This window comes from Chelonoidis abingdonii, chromosome 5, assembly GCF_003597395.2.
Source record: "Chelonoidis abingdonii isolate Lonesome George chromosome 5, CheloAbing_2.0, whole genome shotgun sequence".
Taxonomy (NCBI): Eukaryota; Metazoa; Chordata; order Testudines; family Testudinidae; genus Chelonoidis; species Chelonoidis abingdonii.
The window spans coordinates 143,031,271-143,047,434 of NC_133773.1; the positions used below are offsets into that span (position 1 = coordinate 143,031,271).

Consider the following 16,164-nt stretch of genomic DNA (forward strand, 5'->3'; position numbering starts at 1 on the left):
CTCCTGCATAATACAGGCCATAGAAGTTCACAAGCGACTCCTGCATCAAGTCCATAACATCAGTTTGAGCTAGAGCATATCTTTTAGAAAGACGACCAATTGTAATGTAAAGACTTGTCATTCCTGCGCTTAAAGTAAAACACGTGCTTCGGCCCTGATTCGGCATGATTCTTAACTTCTCTTGTAACCTGTGTATTGCTAGAGTTTTGTGTCATATTGACTTAGGCTATGTCTACACTACTACGTACCTTTTAGCGATACAGCTGTGCCATGCAGCCTGCTACTAAAAGGCACACAGGGTAGCTTCTGCAGCACCTGGAGAGAGCTTTCCTTCTGACAAAAAACTTCCACCCCCAACAAGCAGTAGGTTCACGCCACTAAATCTCCATTATAATGCACCGGGGCACGGGAGACTTCAATCAAGTGATGCTAGTGATACACAGTAGGATCCCAAATCACTTCATTGTCGGCAGCAGCATCCCAGTTTTACAGATGGAGATTTTATCACCGGAAGGTCGCTTGTTGAAGGTCACTCAGCAAATCAGCAGCAGAGCAGGAGATAGAACCCAGGAGTTCTGCCTCCCAGTTTCCTTCTCTAACCACTAGATCACATTTTTAGCTCTTGTGAATATAGTGTGTCTCATTGTCCCTTACTTGTGACTGGCCCAGAGAGAGGTTCATGGGTCTCTTACAGCTTTTGAGCTAACAGACCTGAGTCTTTTAGCTCAGAAATAGAGATCTCAAGGTCCCAGGTTTGATCCTGGCTGCCAGCAGCGATGCTGTGGTACACTTAATGTTTAAAAAATATAATTAAAGGAAATAAGCATCAGATTAGTTACATAGGGAGAAATGAGAATGAAATCAAACTGGACCCCAAGGCAAGGCTAGTTAGAGAACAATAGATGTAATTCTTCTTAATCAACAAAAACTAACAGCACAAGAAAGAGGAAGCTACCCCACAAGGCAGCAGATACTTTAGCTCTGGCTGTATGTTAAGAAATAAAAAGGTATTTCAGGCACTTGAACTTGCACAAAGATTCCAGACATATCTATTTCACTGCCCAGATGCTATCCTGTTTAACTGTGAAATGACCTTTGCTGAATGACTCTTTTTGGCAGAATGCATGCTAGGCTTGCAGTGTTTTGCTGTCTTTTAGTTGTGTGTCAGCCATAAGAATAAAAGGAAGCTGCCTCTCTCTCTCTCTCCCACCCACCCGCAATATATATCTAAAAATTGGTGTACAGTGAAGCATTGTACATAGAAGGCCATCCAGAGTTTAGTTGGACATGGTATGAAAAGGACTTCCTTCTGGGTTATCAGTTATCATGGACACCCTTTCACAGTACTTTCCTGGCTACAATACCAATTGCCATAGCTATTGCAAAGCCTGGTTTTTTTCTGTGGCATTGTTTCTGTCTCCCCTCCGCAGTCTTTGCAGCGTAAAACCACGTAAATCCTCCTTGTGTTGGCTTTTGTACATTTCATTATTCATCTGTTTGTCGAAGTAATCTCTCTGGACAAAAGAGATTTCTGTTTCTCTCACTGTATTTTTATTTCCAGACAGGACTTGCTTTAATCGGCAACCCTCTCGTCCACACAGGCCTCATGTTCAGATTCAGCCGTTATATCAGGGTGATCAGAGCTTAGGTCAGGAAATGCAGTGAAAGGCCATGGCTGAGCTGGGTGCATATGTGAGTGAGGACAAGCTAAACCCTAGCTAGGGAGCAGAAATGTTGTGCCAGGCACTTCTCAATGGTCATAGCTGCTTTTAGAATGTCACTCTGTTTCATTTTTCTGTGCCGTCAGTCGTGGTTGGCACCTGTTGGCTGTTTTTCCCTAAGCCACCTCGCCTGGTATATTTTAAAATACAGTGCTCCAATCAAAATGTTTCCATAGCTTTGTTGGGGGCTGTTGGGTGATTCTACTTGGCTTGGTTAGCTTAGAACTTCTCTTCTACTCACATAGGATGTGATCTTCCTGTGAGTTTAGTGGTGACAAAATGGGCTGTCGTGATGGCCTTTGAGAGCAAACTGGGCAACAGCATTTCAGCCACACCCATGGCACACTCCCTGTGTTCAGGGCTGCTGGTGGTGGTGTGTAGGAAACCCCTAAAATGGCGTTCCCAGGGACAAGTAGCCAGCTTACTCTGCTCTTTGCATAGGCAGAGTGTCATGAAGGGAGTGGAGAGGCCCAGCATCTGGCTTTGCAAAGGTTTTAGCCTTGTAATGTGCTGCGCCTTTTCTTTACACCTCTACTGGTTTATTCTACAGCCTATGACTATGAAAGGACTGATTCCACAAATTTTCCCTTTATGAAACGACTTCATGTTGGTCAATTTCTCTCTCTCCAAGAATGAACCAGAAATGCACCAATAAATGCTCGTTAAATTTATAGCCACGTTGCACTGTAATGTTTAATCAATGTTACGTGACTGTGTGCTTCAAAGCAGTGTACAAGTTCAATGCAAGGTGAATCTTGTCTAAAATAATCTGAAAGTTCATTCAGAGGTGAAGGCAGCAGCAGCTTCTCACAGACGGGGGCTGGGGTTAGCGAGAGGTTACCTATTTTTTCCCTTTAATATGTAAACAAAAGAAAAATGCTACTTGCAATGAACTTGGCATAGTTCTAACAACAAGAAAAATAATTGTGGCATGATGAACTGAAAGCACAGTCTAGTATCCTGCAGTTGCTGTCACCCACCAGTTAGAGTGCTCCTGGATAGAAAATTGATAAGCAGCATCTTTTTGGGTTTTATTCAAGTATGTCATCAAGTCATGAGTTTCCCAAGCATGGGAAAGGAGGATCATACCTGCTGGATGATCCAGATTACATCGCCCTTACATTGAGTAGTACCTTCCTCATTGAATAATCCCATTTAAACCAGTGGGACCATTCACATAGTACGATATTATGCCATGTGATTAAGGGTGGTGGGATTTGTCCCTTAGGCATTTCAGAATCCCATTTGCCTAAGTACCTAGGCACTACATCATGGCTGCACTTGTCCAGTAGATGTTGAAATTTTAATGGGGAACATTGAAGTCTTCCAAGAAGCTCAGCCCGTCTCCAGAAATGTGTATACAAAACTTGACTGCTATATAGGCCTGTATCTTAGATTTACTGCTGAAATGTCACAACATGATAAAATCGTTTTTATCAGCCTCTAAACCAAAAACATGCTTGCTACGAGTATCCAGGCAATGTAGGTTGATCCAGCATATCCTCCACTAGAAACTGGATACTTAAAGCTATTTTTCCCCTTTTTGTTATTTTAGGGTTACCTGAAAGGACTGGGTGTCACACGCTAGATTGTTGTAGGATTGCTGCTTTGTGAGCAACATAACTTGACTAGTAGAATGAAGGCGAAGGAGCTTCTGCATTTCGAGTCATCTGGAATGTTGTTAGTAAATAAATTGTGTGAACATGTAGATAAATGTATGTGTAAGTGATTGTTCAGTAAGTGGTCTCTAGCTCTCATAAGGAGCCTATTTTTGCTCAGAAAAGTTGCCTATGTTGAAGTGACATGTGGGAGGTGGCAGGCAGGGCAATTTCAGTGGATGAGAAGCTGGATATGAGTCAGCAGTGTGCCCTTGTTGCCAAGAAGGCTAATGGCATATTGGGCTGTATTAGTAGGAGCATTGCCAGCAGATCGAGGGAAGTGATTATTTACCCTCCTCTATTCAGCACTGGTGAGGCCACACCTGAGTATTGTGTCCAGTTCTGGCCCCCCACTACAGAAGGGATGTGGACATATGGAGAAGAGTCCAGCGAGAGGGAACGAAAATGATTAGGGGACTGAGGCACATGACTTACGAGGAGAGGCTGAGGAACTGGGGTTATTTAGTCTGCAGAAGAGAAGAGTGAGGGGGATTTGATAGCAGCCTCAACTACCTGAAAGGGGGTTCCAAAGAGGATGGAGCTCAGCTGTTCTCATGGTGACAGATGACAAAACAAGGAGCAATGTCCCAAGTTGCAGTGGGGGAGGTCTAGGTCGGATATTAGGAAACCCTATTTCACTAGGAGGGTGGTAAAGCACTGGAATGGGTTACCTAGGGAGGTGATGGAATCTCCATCCTTAGTGGTTTATATTGCCTGGCTTGGCTCTGGCTGGGATGATTTAGTTGGTGCTGGTCCTGCTTTTAGCAGGGGGTTGGACTAGATGGACTCTTCCAACCGTAATATTCTATGCAGGGTTACATGCCACCCAGATTTGCTGCTTGATTTGTACTGAGCATGGTCACACTGAGTGAGCATGTTAGTAACCTCTGCTTAAGCTGCTGCCCTCACTCTTTTCCCCCTTCCCTGCTATCAGCAGGTACAGGTCATCTCTGCCTGTATTTGTAAAAGTGTTTTTTTGTTTTGTTTTTGCTTTTTACAAAAAAGGACCCTTTCCAAGTGCAAATAAACAAACAAGACCAGAGAGTAGCTTTGTATGTCTATAGGGAGAGCATGGGAACTGGAATCAGTACTTTGATTTTGAGCTCTGCCAATCACTTGATGTGTGGTTATGGACAAGTCATGTATCCTCTGTGTGTCTCACTTTCCGAACTTGTACTGCGGGAATAGTAAAACCTACCTCAGAGGATTTGCTGTGGGGCTTTCATTGGTTGTAACCCACCTGGGAGATACTTAGATGGAGACGCTATATATAAGTGCTAAAGAGTAGTATTTGTTCTGTTAAATTTTGGTCACTACTGACCTGCACCAGAGGTCAAAGACTGCAGATCCCATTTCCTGTCCTCTGACCATTCTGTTGCCCTTCTGAAAATCTCTTTGGTATATAGGGCTTTTTGTAATTTACTTTAAAAAAATGGATTTTAAACTTTTTCTTCTTCTTCCAAATTAAAGGGCTCTAGTTGGCAGCTGAAACATTCAAGGGTGAGCTCTTGCCTTGCCAGCTGCTGGTGCCCTTCTCAGGTCTGTTGTGAAAATGGCGATCGGGTGATGCAAACAAGGTACAGGAGAGTTTTTGGTTTTAAGAGCTGTTGGTATTTCCAATCCTTACCCTTTTTTTCCCGTGATGTGAACTTTGTTTCCATAGAAATTGATCTGGAGAAACAGCCAGCAGTTGAGATGGAGAACTCTCATGCAGAGTTCAGAGCTGGCTGACAACTGCATGTGCCAGTCTGCAGAAGCCAGTGACAGACTTTAAGAACTCCTTGGCTCCCAAAGTCTGGAGAAAAAAATTTAAAGAATGAGAAGGAAATGTAACGCGGGATAGCTCAGTGGTTTGAGCATTGGCCTGTTAAACCCAGGGTTGTGAGTTCAACCCTTGAGGGGGCCATTTGGGGATTTAGTTGAGGATCGCTCCTGCGTTGAGCAGGGGATTGGACTAGATGACCTCCTGAGGTCCCATCCAACCCTGACAATCTAACTCCTAAAGATGTTTTCGTTGGTGTTCCCTCCGCCTCCCCCTTCCTGGCAAATCCCTCCTTTCTTCTGGCACTTTCGCTGCTAAGCTGCACTGTGGCACAACACACTTCCTCTCTCACCATAATTGTATTAGGAGAGAAAAGCAAGCAGAATTTGAAGCGCAACACAACATCTGAACAGGGTGGTGGGGGAGGTTGTTGGGATCACAGTAGCACTGGGAGTCAGGAGCACTGGATTATCTTCCCAATTCTGCCACTAAACTCTAGTGCGACTCAATTCTCTCATGTGTAAAACAGAGATAATAATATTTATCTACTCTGCAGGGGTGTTTGGAAGCTACATTTAACATTTACGAAGCACAGTGACCCTTGGCTAGAAGGTGCTGTAGAAGTGCAACATATTATTCAATAGCATTCCCCCAAGAGCAGTATTTCTTATCTCTTTTTCTGTTGTCCACTCCCCATATTGTGTATTTGTTTTATTTAGATTGTAGAATCCTAAGGGCAGAAATTTGCCATCTTCTTTACCTAGAAAGATGGTGCCACATAACTAATTTGATGGGCGTGACCATTTCTCAGAATACAAATTGGCTAATAAATCCAGCGCTGTGAACTCTTGTTAATTGCCCTTTCAGAATATTCACTAGCCAATCTGTTGTCACTAGCGCTAACTCGGATTTTTTTAACTTCGAAATTCCAATTTCCATTAAGTTTCTCGTGAAAAATTTTCATCCTTTTTCAACCAGCGCTAGATGTCACTTGATAATGGCTCTGGAACCTTGAGATGTCCCTCAAATTTGCTGTAGCGTTCCCTGCAGGCACCAGTCCAGTTACGTAGTGACTGAGGCCTTGATCCTGCCCATTAAAGTCTCTGAGAGCTTTGCTATGGACTTCAAGGGGCATAGGATCCATCCCTAAGGGAATTTCCAAAAACCTTCAAGATTATCACCAGAATCTGACACATTAATTCCTGCCCGTGAGCTCATGTTGCTCTGCCATCAGACTTTTTGAATTCTGACCAGACTTATAGTTCTCACCTCCAGTTCTTCAGTTTAAACACACAGGCTACTGGAATGCCATTTCTTTTCAATAGACGTGCTTTAAAGACTCCAGAAATTAATAAATTAATATTTTTTAACTGAAAAATCAAATGTTACCTTCTCAGAAAAACAGAGAAGATTTACAAACAAAAGCACACAATAAACCATATAAATAGCAGCATGTCTAAGATTTTAACAAGAATCTTGTAATAAACCTCTGAAGAAAACAAAAGACCTCACACTGTAATTTCACTATAACTTCAAAGTAAATGGAAATCCAGGGATATTCATCCCAATAAGTTATGAACATTTACAGATGGAAAAACAGAAAACCTTTATATACAATATGCAGACTAGAATGTTTCTGGAATCCTTCCACTGGAAACCCAATTTAAGAAATACAGAATCTTATAAACAGGCAATAATGAGTCCAAAAAATAATCCAGACTGGACAGAATAGGGTGTGGTCAGTCTCAAATTTTGCTCCATTAAATTCTGGCCCTTCTGTGTAACCCTTCCAGATTTTTCTCTTGTTGCTTCCAAGAATTGTTTCATTTATAGAACTTAAAAGAAGACGGGAAAATTCAGAGTATTAAATAAGCATCCTGACTTTCTAGCATAGGTACAATTTACTTTCTCTCTGTGCCTAGATTTTCCATTTGTAAAATGGGGATAATAGAACTTCCTTACCTCACAGAGGGTTGTGAAGTTAAATGCACTGAAGATTTTGAGACACTAAGATACTGTAGTAATAGGGTTCATAAAAGAGTTTGGGTGGAATCCTGGCTGGACTGAAGTCAGTGATAAAACTCTCTTTGCCTTCAGTGAAACCAGAATTTCGCTCTTTTCTTTTTCACAAGTAAATGAACTAACACCAAATTCCTGGCGCCTTTTCTTCTTAGTGCTAACTTTGTCCAAACTCTGTCGCTCCTGCAGTAAAGGAGTTTTTCTTTATCTCTAAATATTATTTTCCCAGTAGGAATAGTTGAAACATCACCAAAATCAATTATTTGAATTTGCTGCTGATCTTGGACTCTCTTAGGACTTTTCTACATTACAGAATTCTATGCTGCTGACAACAGGTGGAGCTGGAACCGATGAGGCGCATAGTTTAGCTGCAAGCATAGACAAGAACAGAAACCGTGGTCAGCACTGATGCAGTTGTATTTGTTGCTATCATCTATTGGCAAGCAAGGATGATTCTTTTTAATGTAGATAAGGCCTTATGTGAGAGGTGAGAGGCCCACGGGACCGTCCTGCCCAGCCCTTGAGCTCCCAGCCCCTCCTCCGCAGGCATGCCACCATGCGGGCAGCGCTCCGGCCGGGCAGTGCGACTCCCAGACATGCTGCTCTGAGGGGCATGGTAAGGGGGCCGGGGGGTTGGATAAGGGGTGGGGGGTTCCAGGGGGCAGTTGGATGGGGCTGAGGTTCTGGGAGGCGGACGGGGGACACGGGACAGGTTGGATAAGCATGGGAGTCCCGGGGGGCCTGTCAGGGAGCGGGGATGTGGATAGGGCTCCATTTGAAAGGGTCTTGACCTTGCTTTGGGCAGGGTTCGATGACACAGTGGTAGGAAGGTAAGTTCTTCATTTATACTAGAGTCCGCACTGTTGCTGTCACTAGTGGAGCTGCGCAATGGATAGCAAGGGTGGGAAATTTTAAGAAAAGCTCAGTGTTAAATAGCTTAAGAAGGTCTTTGGGCAGCATGAAGACTAAAAACTACTGGTACACAGAAGGCAGCAAGCAAAAGGCTGCTCATCCTCCTTGATGGGAGCAGACAGAATAAAGTGGAGACACCTGACAGTCCATGGCCAGAGGCATGAGTGTTGGGTTACCTGAATGAAAAGGGTTGGGGAAGAAGAGATGCTGCAGCTTTTTAGAGCTGGGTCCAATTTCAAACTGCACATGTAGATCCCTAGTGTAGACAGAGGACTTCTGTTGTTTTCTAGCCTCTATCTTGAAGACCAAGGGCAGGGCTGGGAAAATGACCCTATTTTAGATTTAAGAGCCAAAGCACTAGTGTTAGACTTGTGCACCAGATGATAGTGGGAGGGTGTTAAGCTGATCTGAGCCCTGGCATGCCAGGTAGGTGGAAGACCTTGATGCTATTCAGGAAAGCCTTGGCTAACATACCCTTCTAGTACAGATGTTCCTTCTTGCTTATCCATTTGCTTACGGAATCCACCACCCAATAAAACCTCCTTCTGAGGCAAGATTGCAGGGACCTGTTATTGGCACTGCCTAGATCCAGGTCAGACTCTATCATAGAATGTCAGGGTTGGAAGGGACCTCAGGAGATTATCTAGTCCAACCCCCTGCTCAAAACAAGACCACTCCCCAGACTGATTTTTGCCCCAGATCCCAAATGGCCTCCTCAAGGATTGAACTCATGACCCTGAGTTTAGCAGGCCAATGCTCAAACGACTGAGCTATCCTTCCCACCTCTTTCCAGGTACCTGACTGTCTCTTGCTTGCAAATGCATCGAGTTAATTATAATTCCTTTAGTTCAACTTGGTGGAAGAAATCCAGGATAATTGTGTTTAAATTTGTTTAAACAGGTTAAAGGATTTGCCAGTTAACGGACTTTATTCATCTTTACCTTTGCAGCCTATTTTTTTCTAATTGTGTGTATGTTTGTTTGAATAGTGGTTAGTGCGCCCCTGAGAGAGGCTTGTCGGGGAATAATGTGTCTGGGGACACCTCGCAGACTGGCTTCACTATGATACACAATTCCGGAGCATCATGGAAAATCAACAAACTCCTAACAGAGATTAAGCCTGTATCTCCTGCTGTACAATGACTGGAAGGGCAGTAGGAGTGTGAAAACTAGAATTTTCCCTAATTTGGACTTTATTGAAGGGGAAGTTTATTTCCTGCTTTATTATCCATTTCCTCTCCCAATGAGTGGTTGACACATTTAAACTTTGCATCTGTGCTGGCAAAGAAGCTTCTTTTCCAGTCATCTCACTGGTCTTGCTGCTTAGCCCAAAAAGAAATAATCTCTGCACGGTGCGGCTGAGAGTGGTTTCTAGCATTAGTTTATCTGTAGTTTTGTATGTTTGTTTTTAATCTTTTAAGAGGCTCAGGATGACTCTTGTGGAGCTGAAAGAAAGTGAGATCTTGTCTTCAGGGGTATTTTTTTCTACCATCCTGTAACTGAAAAATCCATGAGGCAGCTGCCAGGTTTTGGCACCTCTGTGCTATGGCAACCGGCAAGTACTGAGATAATTACGTGTAATCTGGTTTTACAGAATGCAAATGCAGAGCCCTACTACATAACTGTCTCCTTAGAAGGGGAATGGTGGTCAGGAGTCAAGAAATCTGTCCCTGATGCAGATTTCCTGTGTGACCGTACACATCTCACTTAGGGCCTGCTCCTACTCAGGTTAAAATTAAATGGAGTTTTGCCTGCTAGTCAAGGGGAGCAGGCCTTTCACTTGTGTCCCTTTGTTTTCCCATCTGTAAAATGGGAATAGGAATATGTCCCTCTCAGGATGGGGGTGGGGGGTAAATATGAATTTGCTCACATTCACAGAGCACTATAAGATTCTTAGGCGGAAGGCTAGTTAAAGTTGAAAGCCTTGTTGTGGATCCAGGGTAGCATTGTCTTTGGGTGCTGTTTGTCAAAACTGTGCCAGTTCAGGCAAAAAATATATTTCCAAAAAGTCCTAGGGAAACTGGAATCTGAGGGAGGAATCTGAGTGTGATTTGGGTGGCTGAAATTCACTGACTGATTTCTGTTTGTTTGTTTATATTTCATTGCCCATTCTGCCATGCAGCAAACCCGGAGGTGAGATATCTCTCTCACTTTCAGTTTCATCCAGTGGGGGAAGGGCCTTCGTGGCATAGGGACCCCATCTCTGGAATGCCCTCCCTGGGCACATCCTGTGGAGACTGTCTGTAAATGGTGCAGGGCCTTTCAGTGCAGATCAGTTTTCACCTTAGACCTCATGGTTTTCCACCACATCTCAAATCTCTAGCCCCTTTGGCCCATTTTTCTTCTCTCTTTCCAGTGTGGCTACTTCTCTCTGGGCCATCAGAACCAGTTTCATCCTCTTTAGTGTGGCTGGAGAGGTTGTACAGTGCCCCAAGGCTGGTATGAGTTGGGTGGAATCTATGCAGGTCAGAGTCACTATCAAGACAAAATGAGCAAGTTCCCGCTGCAGCTGTGCTGCCTATGGGTATAAAAAGGACCTGATCCTTTTTCAGGCCCTAACTTTCAAGGAGAATTTAAATTGCTCTCCCCTTCCAAGTATAGCAATTCTCCAGAGAGAGAGAAAGAGCATGTCCATGGTGTGCTATCACTGATGTGCCTCAGGTTAACAGTCACTGATCATCTTGCACGTAGCCCGGGAGACGTCTACTGTGCTCTGAGTGCAGGTAGTGCAGTTTAGTAGCATAATGGGAAATACTCCTCTTTCTTTTCCCTTTTTTTTTTCCCCCCAGTGTGTGTGCTGTCAAGCTTGATTTATGGACTTGGAAAGTAGACTCTTTGGTTTAAAGAATTAATGGTATTTGCATATTTTATTTTGGAATTTCCCCCAGAAGGCACATACTGAACTCTGTGAGCAGCGGGGCTGCATGAATGTCTGTGCACAAACCTTTCTTCCCCTCCAACCCCCCCCCCCTTTAACTTTCAGATTTAGCTGAAAAGGTGAAAAGTTTAAACAGTAAAACCAATAAAACTACATTTATGTGACAGATAAATCGTCTCAAGACAGCTCGCCCATAGCTGTAAGACTTCCTACTTCAGGGCCTCCCTCTGTCCCTCATCTGCTAAGGAATACAAAACACTCCACTTTACAGCAGAGCTGTGCCACTGTACAAACACTGCAGATGCCTTCAAACTGTGCCATATAAAGAAGCCAGAGTCCAGAGGTGTAAGCCTGCCCGGCCCATGTATCCCCAGGCCTGCCGATCTCACGAGATGGACTTGAGTAAACAGCTGTAAAATACACAGACTATCCGTCACTGTTGCATTTTAGCTCTTGGCAATTTCGATTGCTGAGGTAAGACCCAGACCTATCAATGGCATTTTCATGCATATAGGATGTTATTTATTTATTTTATTTTTTTAAAATCTGCTGGTCGTGGTCCCTAAGCGATGCATGCAACTGGAGATGTCTAAATTACACAACATATTGGACTAAAAAAACAAAACTCCTCTCCCTGCTATATCATCCGAATTCACTTTGCTAAATCTTCCAGCAAAAGCCATAACCAGATCAGCCTTGCAAAGTGTCTGAAAGGTCAACAAATTCAAACCCTCTCACCCCAGTGGGAGGAAGGTACTTTCCCCTGAAAATGCTCACTGTTTGAATCTGGCAGCTGTTAGCATGAGTGCCTGGGATGATCTCAATATGGTGGCGGGGGGGGGGCGTAAGGTATCCAGGACTCAAACCGGAAGATCTAATCCATGCCAGCACCTTGAATTACATTCTGAGTTGCAGTAGTGGCTAGTGCGAATTACCTGCCATGTCATACACCCCCTGCAAGACATGCCACCAAGTAAGCAGCTATCAACTGAAGATGAGAACAGTCTTCACTTTTGCAGCCACATGCAGAGAGCACTGCAGAAATGCCCACGGATGAGGCAGGGTCCAGCCCCCGAAAAGGAAACTCTTCACCAGGCTTAGGTGAAAATAGCTTGTTGGCTTGTTCGCTGTCACCAGGTGGCTGGCCCTTTAAGAGGAGATGGTCTCAGCCCCACCTGCAATGTGGTTAACTTGCCTCCCCCGCTGGGGAAGGTGGGTCATGTGACCCAGTAAGGTCTCTGGGGTAAATAAGGAAGGGGCCTGGGATGCAGGGGAGAGAAGGAAAGATGCCAGAAAAGGAAGCGAGCCCTGAGCGTTGCTGCTCACTGGAGAGCAGGGAGTGGAGCAGAGGAGAGACTGAACAGAGCCTGGGAAGGGCTGAAAGCTGCCAGGCCCCAGGAAGGAGCTGTGTGGCAGGGAGTGGGATTTTGCTTGGATTATCCTACAAACCCCCAAAGAAGGAGGGCTGCTGGGCTCCTGAGCGGAGGGGGACAATGGGTCTGTAGTCAGTAACAGACTGAATGAATAAGATCCCACGAGGATTCCGGTCTTAGAGTCAGTTATTGCAAAGAACGCAGAAGGGAACCGAGGAAGTACCTCCAGGGCCATCCCAGGCCAGCAGGGGGCACTCTGGAATGGCACCCATCCACATACACCTTAACTAAAAGCAAGGGGCAGATATCACGCCTGTCTCCTCAAGACATTTCCCCCAGCTAGCCATCATCACCTCTCTCTTGCCAGGACTGGGCCTTAGCCAACCAGCCCTCATCCAGGTCCCAGGCACGGGAAGACACTGGGAAAGCAGATACCGCACTTCATCTTGGAAAAGGATGAAGACTAACTACGTGTTCCAGACATGTTCCCTTCCAGACTAAATACGTGTTCCCTTCAGGAGGCTCCAGCTTCAACCAGCCATGACTTGGAAGCCCAACTCTGCCTTTTCAACTTCCGTTTAACTCCTTTTCCCCCTCTGCTTCCCCTACACTGTTTAAAAGAACACACTGTGCCTATGAAACTCCCTTTTCTGAGTGTCTAGCCAAGCGCAAGCTCTCCCAAGCCCAGTGAACTACTGCTGCTTATGCTCATATCACCTCCACCTTCAGACAGCTCCACTGTCTTCCCAGCATTACAACGTCTAGATGAAAAATATCCCCCTTGATTTTAACACCTATCCATGCGCTTGCTGTAACATACTGTACACACCTCGGCTCAGGTACTGTTCTCTTCTGGTGACTCCAGTGGAGATACTTTGGATTTGCACCAGTGTCACCAAGGCCGGGATCTGTGTGTCCGTCTCTTTCCATTCACACCCTCTTGCGTGAGCGCTGCCTCCACTGCAGAACATAGCATTTGGAAGAGCTCCCTGTATCCTTCTGCGGCCGTCTCATCGCTCTCCAACTTTCTTAAAATCTCCTTGAAAGCCTCGTCTGTGCCTCTCTGTATTTCTCTCCCTCCACTTTGGGATTTTAGTTCAACTCCATGCATGTCACTGCCTGGCCGGGTGGAGGGTCCAGAGACACCAATTTGGAGGGAAGCAAGGCTGTGCTGTTTTGTGTCACTGTGCGCCCTGGCAATGTAGTGCATTCCTGTGTCGCTGAATCCTAAGCTGTCAGTAGATATTATGGTCCAGTATATGTATGATTTCCTGGCAGACTCAACAAATCTGAAGAGAAGGTTCTGACCCCATTATTCTGCAAATGTGTGAAACGAGAACATGAAATCATATTTAAGCATTTGTCTCTTTAAGGCTTTTGAATGTTTCTGTTTGGAAAAACTCCTGCAGTTGATGTTGAACTTCAGTTTGCTGTTAACAGAATGAGCTGGAGCTGACCCACTGTACAATGGTGCATAGAATTGAGAGATGGAAAAGACCTATAAGGTCCCGTCTAATCCATCCCTCCCCCTTCCAGCACGGGATTGTTCCCCTCAGTCTGTTTTCTTTGCTGTGACCTACATAGTCAAAAAGAATCTTGTTGCACATTTTTGTTTTGTACCTTGAGGTCCTCATGGAGGCAAATCTCCTTTTTTGTGTGGTGGCCTGTGTTATTAAACAGCGCTAGAGCCCAGAGGAAAACCATGGAGACACAGGCACAATGGGATCTCTATGGTCCCAATTTACTTCAGGACGTTAACTACTAGATAATATAGCTGGGCTGTTCTTGGCGTGGGATCTGCAGTGGCTATAAGGGTGATGAGACCAGGGGAAGGCGAGTGGGTGTGATGTTTGCAATCTCTCCTCAAAAAAAAAAAAAAAAAAAAGTGAGGCTAAAAGGTAAAAAGGGGAAGGAGAAATTATGCATCATAATTTTCCTATTTAACCAGCACCTTAACTTTCGTATAAATAGGATAATGATAATACCTTTCTCTAGGAGAAGGGTTCTCGAGCTGGGGGTCGTGAGCACGCTGCTCTTTCCATATTGTGAAAAAATCCTTTCTGGATCTCCGCTAAATGAAAGGAAGGCTCCCCCTATGGAAAAGAGGGTCCTAATGTGAAAAAAGATTGAGAATCTCTTCAGTAGGATAATCCAGTGTCCTGTGAAATAAGACAACACAAGGGAAAGTAAATTTCCCCTGCTGGAACATGGTTTCCCCCTGACATACAGTTCCATTCATCAGGGCAGTTAATTTAATAAAATCCTTTATACATATACAGCACACAGGCTTTTCTCTCTCAGGATCCCAAAGTGTGGCATGAAATGTCAGTCATGAAGGATCACTGAAATGCAGCTGCTTATCCAAAAATGAATTTTTCTTCTATATTTTAAATTCATTATACCAAATTCATTTGGAAAAAAGGCTTGTTGCCGTTTCTCCAGCCGGCTTGTGTTATGTGGCCTTCCAATGTGCATAAGCATAGTGTAGGATGCACTGTCATTCTGATTGTCATTTTAATTGAAGTTGGGGTGTAAAAGGCACATCTGATCATAGTTCTGCTTAATTAGCACCCTCACTGCAGCCAAGATCTCAAAGTTTAAAAGTGCAGCATGGAGAAGAGAAGCTTAAGTATCTTTGTATCTGAGGCGGGAGCCAGACGCCATCCAGAAGCCTTGACATTCATAGAGGATAAGCAGTGTTGTCAAGTATGACTGCAAAAGATGATCAAATTATGTCCATGAAAGAAGTGGAATTGAATGTCAAGTAGGTGAACTTGAATGTCAAATATTTGAACAATGCAGCATATGTCTCCGACGTGGGAGGGTGAAAGATTCCAGATGTCTTTGATTAGTCACTGGTCTTTGGAGTTAAGGGAGGAGAGTTTGAATGTGTTCCTTTGAATCCCAGGTTTGAAAGAGGCTCCTGAGAAAACTATTCCATTAGCATGATTATTTCCTCACCCAGGATCAAGGTTAGCAGGCTCTTTGTTGACAGTGGGCAGCCATCAGGGTTTAGAGGGAACACCTGGCGCAGTGAAAGTGTGTGCATGGCATATGCATATGTTGATTTTATGGCTTTGTAAAATGGTTCAAATAAGAATGTACCACTCTGCACCTTTGTCCAGTGCTTCAGAACCAAGATTCTCACACATCTGTGAAACCATCTGTCTTCCCTTTCGGCCTCCAGTTGTAACTGCCAGGACATTCCACCCAGAAACGGAATGGCTGGAAAGCACCTGCGCAAACCAGTCCAGTTTTGCAGACACATTATGCTTGGATAATGTCTGAATGTTTGGACTCCTACCTCCCCGCCACTCCACAGTAGTGGAGACCTTTGAAAAGCTCTTGGAACGCTTCCAGCAACCGGTAATAGAGCTGAGCAATGTTTTTTAGACAAATTATTTATTCGCTGAAAAATGCAGTTTTGATGGAACTGAAACTATTTGCAAACTTGACCCAATGGTTTCTGCTGGGGTGAGTGGTTATTTTTTGAGGGTCAGCAAATTGGGTTTGTGCATGCCCATCTGTCCCCTGGATAACTTTCAGTCCATTGATTGGAGCGCTTGCCTGGGATGTGGGAAACACAGGGGATTCAGTCTTCCTATTTACGCTGTTCCACTTTGTATAAATACTTAAATGTTCACTGGGCCAAAGAGAGAGGAGAGCAAAAATGACTCTCTAGCATGAAGAGCAGCTCTGTGTGAGCTTGAGAGCTGTTTCTTTCGCCAACAGAAGTTGGTCCAGTAGAAGACACTACTTCCCTGACCTTGTCCGTCTACAGCCTGGTGATTAAGCCACTCGGCTGGGCAGTAGGAGAGGTGGATTCAAATTCCTCCTTTGAA

General features: G+C 44.5%; 1 protein-coding gene across 2 annotated transcripts in view; it reads left to right on the forward strand.

The window, feature by feature from the left end:
• EXOC6B (exocyst complex component 6B) overlaps positions 1-16,164 on the forward strand; it is a 379,256-nt gene that overhangs the window by 349,071 nt on the left and 14,021 nt on the right. The window lies entirely within an intron of this gene.